Here is a 10,895-nt window from a genome sequence, read left to right on the forward strand (position 1 = left end):
AAACAAATATGTCTGGGGCCGCAAAAAATGAAAAGTCTTGTATCAGCCTTAGAATGAAGGCAAATGGCGAAAGGCGAAATGTCTAGAAAAAAGTCGAAATGTTGAGGAAAAAGGTTGAAATGTCGAGATTAATGTTGAAGTACAATCTCGAGAAAAAAGTCTAAATGTTGAGAAAAAAGTCAAAATGTCGAGATTAAAAAGGTAAGGAAAGGAGGGAAGGAAAAAAGAGGAAGGAAAAAAGAGACAAAAAGGAAAAAAGAAGAAAAAAAGCAAAAAAAGAAGAAAAAAAGAGAAAGAAAGAGAAAAAAAAGGTCAAACATTTTTGAAAAAGCTCCAGAAGCCACTAGGGCGGCTCTAGAGCCGCGGGTTGCCGACCCCTGGACTATAAGGTAATTAGATACTTTGGCAAACCCAGACCTGTCAGGGTTTGACATTTCCCCTGCTCCCGCCTGATCCATACTGTTTCATCCCTCCATATTTTCCACGTCAGGTTTTTTCATAGTTTTTGATTCATGTTCATATTCTGGTTTTTGGATCCTGCTCAGCAGCATTTTTGGTTTTGTTTGAGTTAATAAATCACAGTTTTTGAGAACTCCTGCCTCCTGCTCTCCTGCATCTGGGTCCTACTCCAACTGACAAAACCTTCTCTAGAAACTTAAAAGTGGGGGCATGTTTAACTCTTTATAAACTACACGTTTGATCGCAAACTTGAAATTCATCTTGAAAGAAGAAGTTAATGTTAATGTGATCAGTACTCGAGTTGTAAAAAGAAATAAGGGGGGATGGTGGATTTTATCATATGGGGACAGATAATTTGTGCTGATTACAAATAATATAATATATTACAAATAATAGCAGTGACCAAAACACCTGCAGAAATACTGCAGGAATGACATAGCAGCAGTTAAATGCAGCCTTCTGTAAGCTTTAAATATCCACTGGGCTTACATCAAATACATCAAAACACAACAATAAAAAACACTTTTCTGAACTTATCAATATGACTCTGTCCTTCACAGGATAAGTAAAATGGATCACTGCAAAAACTCAAAATCTTAACAAGAATATTTGTCTTATTTCTAGTTAAAATGTCTAATTTTAGTAAAAAAATCTCATTCCACTTAAAACAAGACTCATCACTGGAAAAAACAACAATTTTCACCTGTTTCAAGTAGATTTTCACTTAAAATAAGTAGAAAAATCTGCCAGTGGAACAAGATTTTTTTGCTTGTAATAAGAAGATAAATCTTGTTCCACTGGCAGATTTTCTACTTATTTCAAGTGAAAATTTACTTGAAACGGGTGAAAATTGTCAAATAAGTTATTTTTCTGGTGTTATTTTTCTGGTGATGACTCTAAATGTTGAAATAGCAGTAAAACCACATTCATTGATGAAATGACATAAGGGATGGAAAGGGGGGATGGCAGTTTTACAGGGGGGATGATTTGGACCATTTTTATTTCAGGGGGGATGATTTGGACCGTTTTTATTTCAGGGGGGATGATTTGGACTGTTTTTATTTTAGGGGGGATGCCATCCCCCCTCATCCCCCCTCATCCCCCCTCAACTCCAGTACTGAATTTGATACATCCTAGAAATCACCTCTTCAAAGCCTCATGTGTGTTTCCGGCCGGGTGTGTATGTGTATGTATCTGACCTAAATAACTCTCCCGGTCTCCGGTGGAGGTAGCCTGACCTCTACTGCCAGTTTTCAGTTACTCCACCCCAACTGCTCCTTGGCGTGTATGAACACGTCATTATTTGTCAGCTCCTTTAAATCAGGACTAAAAACATTACTGTTTACTGAATTGTATTCTTAAATTAAATACTTACCTTCTACTGCCCTTACTTTTTTAACAACTTGTGCTTTTCTCAAGTTGGAGCTGAACATCACCTCCTCCATCACCTCCTCCATCTTCACCTCCTCCATCCTCACCTCCTCCATCACCTCCTCCATCCTCACCTCCTCCATCACCTCCTCCATCCTCACCTCCTCCATCACCCCCTCCATCACCTCCTCCATCACCTCCTCCATCTTCACCTCCTCCATCACCTCCTCCATCCTCACCTCCTCCATCACCTCCTCCATCACCTCCTCCATCCTCACATCCAGAGAAGGTGAAGCCTCCAGGACCTGCAGCCTCCAGGACCTGAAGCGTGCAGGAAAGATTGCAGCAGACCCTCCCACCCCGGACACAAACTGTTCCAGACTCTTCCCTCTGGCAGGAGGCTGCGGTCCATCAGGACCAAAACCTCACGCCACTAAAACAGTTTTTTCCAGACTGCAGCTGTCCTCATCAACAAGACTCCGGACCCCCCTGGACCACCGGTCCCCCCTGGAATGCAGGCATTGTGATGTAGAATTGTCAAATTGGTTTAATTCACCGTATGAATTGTTACAGATTACTTTGTAATACTGTATTTGACCCGGTCTTTGTACGTTTTGACCGTATAGAAACGTAATTCTTGCCATTTTAAGAATGTGATGTGTATCTGCTGTACTCTACTGCCCTTACTTTTTAACAACTTGTCCTTTTTGTTATTTTACCTCTTTCTTATCATTTTATTTCATTGTATTTGTTATTTATGTTTTTAATGTTGATGTAAAGCACTTTGAATTACCTTGTGTTGAATTGTGCTGTACAAATAAACTTGCCTTGCCTTATTTATATAAAGAAATGTAAGCACTCACAGAATACGTTCATAAAAACGAACAGTATTTCTATTATTCTATGAACAATATCCTGATAGAGTCATTATTTTTGTAGCATGGATGAGTTTTTATGCATTTGTCTATAAATGGGAGATTTTGGATGCTTAGTTCTTGAGTTAAGTTACTTTCCATTTCTAGCCATGGTGAGTTGATGTTTATCCAGTGACAGATATACAGTAGTTGGTGTTTATGTTTTTGTAAGGTTGATAGTTTAATTCTTGGTTTATTGTTTTTCCAGTAGAATTTGGTGACTGTGCTATTGAGAGAGGAGAACCAGCCCAGGGGTGGGGTGACAGTGATCATTGAAAAAAGGTCATTTATTTTTGGAAGGATGTTCATTTTAACTGTTGAGATACGGCCAATTAGAGATAGTGGTAGATTATTCCATCTTTCCAGGTTGTCTTTTATTTCTTGTAATAGGGGGGTATAGTTGAGTTTGAATAATTCATTTAGGTTTGGGGAGATGTGTATTCCAAGGTAGTTGATAGCTTTTGCTGTACGAGCAAAAAGGGGGTCCCCAGCCTCAGCATCCCACCCGCCCATAGCAGAATCTCGGATTTGGTCCAGTTGATGGAGTAGCCAGACACTCGACTGAAGTTGCTGATCAGTGTTGTGCAACTCAGGTAGCTAAGCTGATCAGTTATCGAAGGCCTATTAATAATTTTATTCAAGAATTATTAATAATTAATAAAGTTGACTATTTATCAAATTGAATGACCAATATGATAAATAAAATCCTCGGGACACCACCCTGGGGCCTTAGTCCAGGGAAAATGATAACTTAACAGCAGAATATCAGTCTCAAAGTAATTACTATACCCAGTTATTAATTGAAGGAGTGAGATCCGAACACTGGCTCTGCTCAAACAATCAAATGTGGCCAAATTGCATGAAACAACAAAAACCACTCATTAAAAATCAATCAGAATTTATTTACATACGGGTATCAAAGCAGATGTAAATAAATACCCAATAAATCCTGATGGCACACTACATTATTATAAAACCATTAATTAACTAGAAAAACAACAATCAATAGAAATGAAATGAAAGTTAAATGCATGGAATGGAAAAAAGAATCAAAGCAATAACAAAGATGATAAAGAACATCTGCGGTTTAAAACATTGTGGCTGCACAAAGATGGCTGCGGTGTTTAAAGACGGCAGGACTCTGGTATTTAAAGATGGACGCGCCCTTTGGGCCACGTGCGATCAGACCGGATGGCAAACGCAGCATTTAAAACGTGACTATGGCAGAAAACAACGACTACCAAATAATAAAACACGATAATGATAACAATGATGATGATGTATGCAGTAATTTCAGTTCGGAACACAGATTTAGCTCTGAAACACTCCCAGTTAAACTAATACACCCAGGTCTCAAAACCTCACGCCTCCTCGGGTCTCCGGGTGCCGATCAAGGGTTCCTGCCTTTGGTCAGAGTCCCCAATCCAATCCGGTCCACTTCTGGGACTTGCGGGTGCCCGTCGGGCTGATGAGCGCGTGCCCCCGGACGGGGCGGCGGGATGCGTCTCGGTTCTGCGCTGGGCAGGCTGGCCACAGGTCCTTCCAGGAGAAACTCGAGAGCAGAGAGAGAGGTTAGGAAAGAGAAATGGGTCTCACCCTGGGCCAGGGCCCGAGCTCCGAAGCGGCTCTCCCCCCCTTTCCAGCTCCCAGGGAGACGTGAAGTGGGAGTCGGAGCTCCGGATGAAAAGTTGTGACCAAGCGTCAATGGGAGCCGGAGCCCTGCGGATCGCGGCTCCGCGGTCCTCTGTGCCTCGTTTGCGATTGGCGCTTGTAGGCGCCTCCCCCCCAAGCAAGGCATGCTGGGGGTTGTAGTTCATGGCAAGGTGGCCTTTTTAGGAGGCACATTACAGCGGGTTTCAGGCTGGGGGGGGGTTGCTGGTATTTATAGGTTTTGGGTCTGTTCAAAGAGGCAGTACCCCCCTTTGAGGCCTGGTTTTCGGGCTCCGCTGCGTCCGGCCCCCCAGGTGTCGTAAACCCCCAAGGAGTCTGTTCCCTGGCAGAAACCCTGCTGATTCACTGTTTTGACCCTCCCTCTAGGTGTCATAAACCTTAGTTCTGTTTCCGTGGACCTTCTTTGATCTGGGCATAAGCGCGGGTCATAAACTTATTATCTCGAGCGAGGCCGAGATGACCAGAAGTTAGCAGCAGGGGGTCATAAAAACTCTGACTTCAGGAAGAAGGGCCAAAGTCTGGCTTTACTGGTCTTCATAATCCTGAAATTGTTCATATACATTTATAACAGTCCATATGATCACTGGGTGTGGTCCAACATCAGATAATGGACTGATGGAAGTGATGATGAGGGATTTGTGATGTATAACAAAATGTCATCATCCATCCATCCATCGTCCGCTGCTTATCCGTTCCCGGGTCGTGGGGGCAGCAGCCTCAGCAGGGATGCCCAGACTTCCTTCACCCCAGACACTTCCTCCTGCTCCTCCGAGGGGAGTCCGAGGCGTTCCCAGGCCAGCCGAGAGACATAGTCTCTCGGCTGGCCTGGGTCTTCCCCGGGTCTCCTCCCGGTGGGACATGCCTGGAACACCTCCCTAGGGAGGCGTCCAGGAGGATCCGGTAAAGATGCCCAAGCCACCTCAGCTGACTCCTCTCAATGTGAAGGAGCAGCAGCTCGACTCTGAGCTCCTCCCGGGTGACCGAACTCCTCACCCTATCTCTAAGGGAGCGTCCAGCCACCCTGCGGAGGAAACTCATCTCGGCCGCTTGTATCCGCGATCTTGTCCTTTCGGTCACTACCCAAAGTTCATGACCATAGAGGAGGGTAGGTGCGTAGATTGACCGGTAAATCGAGAGCTTCGCCTTTCGACTCAGCTCCTTCTTCACCACGACGGTCCGGTACATCGACCGCATAACTGCGGATGCTGCACCGATCCGTCTGTCAATCTCACGCTCCATCGTTCCTTCACTCGTGAACAAGACCCCGAGATACTTGAACTCCTCCACCTGAGGCAGGACTTCTCCACCCACCCGGAGAAGGCACGAAACCCTTTCCCGGTGGAGAACCATGGCCTCGGTCTTGGAGGTGCTGATTCTCATCCCTGCCGCGTCGCACTCGGGCTCAAACCGCCCCAGCACATGCTGAAGGTCCCGGTCCGATGAAGCCAACAGGACAACGTCATCCGCAAAAAGCAGAGACGAAATCCCTAGCTGCGCCTAGAAATCCTGTCCATAAAAATTATGAACAGGACCGGTGACAAAGGGCAGCTCTGCCAGAGTCCAACATGCACCGGGAACAAGTCTGACTTACTGCCAGCAATGCGAACCAAACTCCTGCTCCGATCATACAGAGACCGGACAGCCCTTAATAGAGGGCCCCGGACTCCATACTCACAGAGCCCCCCCCGGAGTACTGCTTCCCCCTTCTTCCTCCATGGCCTCCCTGAACTCCTCCCAGACCCGGGTTTTTGCCTCCAGGACCGCCCGAGCTGCGGCTTGCTTGGCCTCCCGGTACCTATTTACTGCATCAGGAGTCCCACCGGCCAACATAGCCCGGTAGGACTCCTTCTTCAGTCTGACGGCATTCTGTACTTCCGGTGTCCACCACTGGGTTCTAGGACTGCCGCCACGACAGGCACCGGAGACCTTGCGACCACAACTTTGAGCCGCTGCGTCGATAACTCGGACTCGATGTCCCCCGCCTCCCCCGGGATCTGAGAGAAGTTCTCTCGGAGGTGGGAGTTGAAGATGTCCCTGACAGAGGGCTCAGCCAGACGTTCCCAAAAGACCCTCACAATCCGTTTGGGTCTGCCCGGTCTGTCCAACCTCATCCTCCGCCAGCGCATCCAACTCACCACCAGGTGGTGATCAGTTGACAGCTCAGCCCCTCTCTTCACCCGAGTGTCCAAGACATGCGGCCGAAGGTCAGATGAAACGACAACAAAGTCGATCATTGACCTCCGGCCTAGGGTGTCCTGGTGCCATGTGCACTGATGGACACCCTTATGCTTGAACATGGTGTTCGTTATGGACAAACTGTGACTAGCACAGAAGTCCAACAACAAAACACCACTCGGGTTCAGATCGGGGAGGCCGTTCCTCCCAATCACACCTCTCCAGGTATCACTGTCATTGCCCACGTGAGCGTTTAAGTCCCCCAGTAGAACAATGGAGTCCCCAGTTGGAGCACTATCAAGTACTCCTCCCAGGGACCCCAAGAAGGCTGGGTACTCCGCACTGCTGTTCGGCCCGTAGGCACAAACAACAGTGAGAGACTTTTCCCGACCCGAAGGCGCAGGGTAGCGACCCTCTCGTTAACCGGGGTGAACTCCAACACATGGCGACTGAGCTGAGGGGCTATAACCAAGCCCACACCAGCCCGCCGCCTCTCACCCTGGGCAACTCCAGAGTAGTGGAGGGTCCAGCCCCTTTCAAGGAGCTGGGTTCCAGAGCCCAAGCTATGTGTGGAGGTGAGCCCGACTATCTCTAGCCGGTATTTCTCAACCTCACGCACAAGCTCCGGCTCCTTCCCCCCAGGGAGGTGACATTCCATGTCCCCACTGTAAGGGTTTTGGTCCAGGGATTGGGTCGTCGAGGCACCCCGCCACGACTGCTACCCAGTCCACATGGCACTGGCCTATCATGGTCCTTCCTGCGGGTGGTGGGCCTACGGGATGGCGGACCCGCTTCGCCGTTTCGGGCTGAGCCCGGCCGGGTCCCACGGGCAAAGACCCGGCCACCAGGCGCTCGCCAGCGAGCCCGAACCCCAGGCCTGGCTCCAGGGCGGGGCCCCGGTGACGCCGATCCGGGCAACGTTGCGATCCTTGATTTAATTCTTCTCATGGTGGCTTTGTGAACCGCTCTTAGTCTGGCCCGTCACCTAGGACCTGTTTGCCATGGGAGACCCTACCAGGGGCGCAATGCCCCCGACAACATAGCTCCTAGGATCCCAAGTGATGTCATCAGCGTATAAGCTAATTTTATGATGGTGTGATTTTGATTGGATACCTGTAATATGGTTGCATTGTCTAATGGAAGCTGCCAGTGGTTCGATGAATAGTGTGAATAATAATGGGGATAATGGGCATCCTTGTCGCGTTCCTCTAAATAATTGAAATGGTTTTGATATGATTCCATTGGTTATAACAGATGCAGTGGGTGAGTTGTATAGTGTTTTAATCCAGTTGGTGAAATATGGTTGAAATCCAAAGTGATTAAGGGAGGTGAAGAGAAAGGATCAATCCACCTTATCAAACGCTTTTTCTGCATCCAGGGTTGCTATGATGAATGGTGTTTTTTTTTTTGGAGAGGTGTTCTTTTTATAGAAATTTATGAGGTTGAATAACCTTCGAGTGTTTTCTGAGGAATGCCTCCCTTTAATGAAGCCGGTTTGATCTATGTGTATTAATGATGAGATGACAGTTCTTGTTGAGAACCGGTTCCCAGTGTTTCAATTCCTTGGAATCGTTTGCCTTTTTTGCAAACGATTCCCTTATCGATTCCAGTGGGTGTGAATGACGTCACCACGCACGTTGCGTAGTTACGCAACGTGCGCATTCACGCCCAGCAGGAAAACATGGGGACAAAGCAGCATAAACGCTTGAAAGTTTGGTTACATTTTACCAAAAAAGATGACAACAGGGCGACAATACTTGCAATGTGGACATTTCAACAAAGGGAGGAAACGCTTAGGACTCGGCCGGCTGGGCCTTCCTCCGCAACCCGGTGGTGCTGAGAGCGCGGAGTCAGCGCAGCTGTGGCCAGAAGAGCCACCGCTAGTTTCTCATCTCATCAAGGCAGGGAAGAGTATGACCCACGGCAGAATAGATGAATGTCACCGAGCAGTGACTAAGTTTGTGGTGTTGAACATGTTACTGGACATTCTTGTGTAATTGCCACAGAATAATTTTTTGTATTTAGTTAATTTCTACAGAAGAATATTTATTTTATTATTATTATTTTATATTAAATACATATTTTATATTACAAATAATTTTGTGGGGCCCCCTGGCACCATCGAGGAGCCCAAGGCTGGGGGCGTCTTAAGACCTCACTTGTATTTTTTGGTTCAAAGATATAAACCAAAGTTGATGCTAATCGACCTGTTTATTCTCCTTTTTTCCAAATGGGAATCGATAAGAGAATCGATAAAGAATCAAATTGTTAAACAGAATCGAAAATGGAATAGGAATTGGAAAAATCGTATCAATTCCCATCCCTAATTACAACAGTAGTTGTCTCTAGGCGGTTAATAAGAGCTTATAAGCCTTCAGAAATGTGACTTTCTGTAGATCTCCCAGGCTTCTCAGTCAGCACCCTGAAATCACTGTCATTGATCAAGTTAGCTTTTGCTCCTGTCAATTTTAAATGTTACAATTGTCCCATTGTCATCTGTTACTGTATTTGCAGTCTGGCCTGTGTTGTTTGTTTTTGAAGACGCTGATGTGCACTGTCATCTTCATCACTCACTCAAATCATCACTGTCATCATCGTCTCCCTGCTCTGTAAGTACATCCTGCCCTTTCTTCTTTGAGAGACATATTCTAGCATAATGGTTTTGTAACTTACATTTCACACATGGGTTCCGTAGGCAGGACATTGTCTTGGTCTGTGTTGTGTAGTGATCCAGGCCTGGTTTTCCACATATCCAAAATACAGAAACAATCTCCAAACTTGTGACAGTGAAATATACATGACCTTTTTAAGTGAGTTCACACTAAGTGAGTAACTGACCCGTCAGACACAGCGCCACATAAGGAATATACATCTTATCAGGAAACAAAGAATTTGAGGAGTCCCTCAGTGCCTGGCACAACAGGGAAGAGGAGAGTCTAAAGTCATAAAATGGATTTAAAGGAGAAGAACCAGACCTTACCTCCCTCTCAAGCAGTCCACATCTCTGAGAGAAACTTAAAGATTGGAATGTGTGAATTAACTTTGGTTAGGACACCTTTAATGTGATTTTCTTTTTTTAACTACAGTTCAGTTCAGTTCACGCACGCACGCACCTGTCCTAGCCATGCACCAATAAAAGCATTTTAATTAATCTTATCCTCAGAAGTGCCTCAGTTCTCTGTCTACAACAACAATTATTTGAAAATAATCATACATGAAATGTGTGATGTAGGTGAACGACATACCTGTCCTCTGCGAACTTGGGTCTGGACCAGTTCTGCTGTTGGGGGGGGGACAACTCCCGCAAGATTTCCAAGGCGCCTTGGGTCATCCTGTGACAGTTTGGCTCTCCTTGGGAGCCCCCCTCCATCCATACGTTTCCTCAGGATGCAACACTGCAGCTCAGGGATGTAGCTGTAGTCTTTTGCTACCTTTACCGCTTGGACACGGTAATTGCGTGACTTCTTGCTGTAGAGTCTCCTAAATCTAAAAGACAACAATATAAAGATTTACAACATGTCTCCCTCTCTCCCCTACCTTTGTTGGTAAATGGTTGTCAAACAATACTTCAACCAAATAATTTATGTACATTTTACAATTTACAATTTATTACATTTTAATAAATCAGCACATTGGACAAGATATTCTGTATTATTCAGTTGTCCTGTACATCAATAAAATGTAAGACTTACGATAACTCATTATTCCGGTCAATGTAATCTGGTCGGTGATTGTGGTGGTTGTAATCTAAAGCAGCGAGAAGACACCTTGCTTCATAAACCGGAGGAGAGAAGGCAAACCTGTGTGTGCGTGGAGTGGGAGGAGACAACAGAAGTAATCTAAGTTCAACCAAATAAATTCTTCCATCCTCTTGGGCATAAGGCTCGCTTGTCACATGTCTTTTCATTTGTATGGGACCAGGATAGATCAATAATTTCAATCAGTAATTATAATAAAGACTGAATAAATCATCACAAAATCAAATTACCTTTTTCCAGCATACATCAAGATGCAGTTCTGGAAACTCTCCAGTTCTGAAGTTGACCTGTAATGTAAAACAAAGCTAAAACTTTAGAAGATTATTGTTATAATTCCATCCTTTTATGATTTGTAATGTGTCAGGTTTCATACTGATACTATAGCTGTTCTGCTAATATAAAAAATGTTATTAATTTACCAAAAGGTCAGATACTTTGAGACATCCTTCAACCAGCGTCTGTTGAACATGACTCGTTGAAGAGCCTCATGTGGTGCAGAGCCTGGCACCATGACCTCTTTATCACGGGTCGCGTCATCAAGTGGTCC

The 10,895-nt window shown here is 45.6% G+C and overlaps 1 long non-coding RNA gene across 1 annotated transcript; it reads right to left on the reverse strand.

Moving 5' to 3' along the window:
• Positions 1 to 9,860: 9,860 nt before the first annotated feature.
• On the reverse strand, positions 9,861 to 10,635 carry LOC133422685 (uncharacterized). The gene is made up of 3 exons (XR_009770755.1): positions 10,579 to 10,635; positions 10,283 to 10,390; positions 9,861 to 10,076 (listed from the first exon to the last, which is right to left on the reverse strand). It is a non-coding gene; the product is annotated as an uncharacterized LOC133422685 (long non-coding RNA).
• Positions 10,636 to 10,895: the final 260 nt, after the last annotated feature.

This window comes from Cololabis saira, chromosome 21 (genome assembly GCF_033807715.1).
Source record: "Cololabis saira isolate AMF1-May2022 chromosome 21, fColSai1.1, whole genome shotgun sequence".
Lineage (NCBI taxonomy): Eukaryota > Metazoa > Chordata > Actinopteri > Beloniformes > Belonidae > Cololabis > Cololabis saira.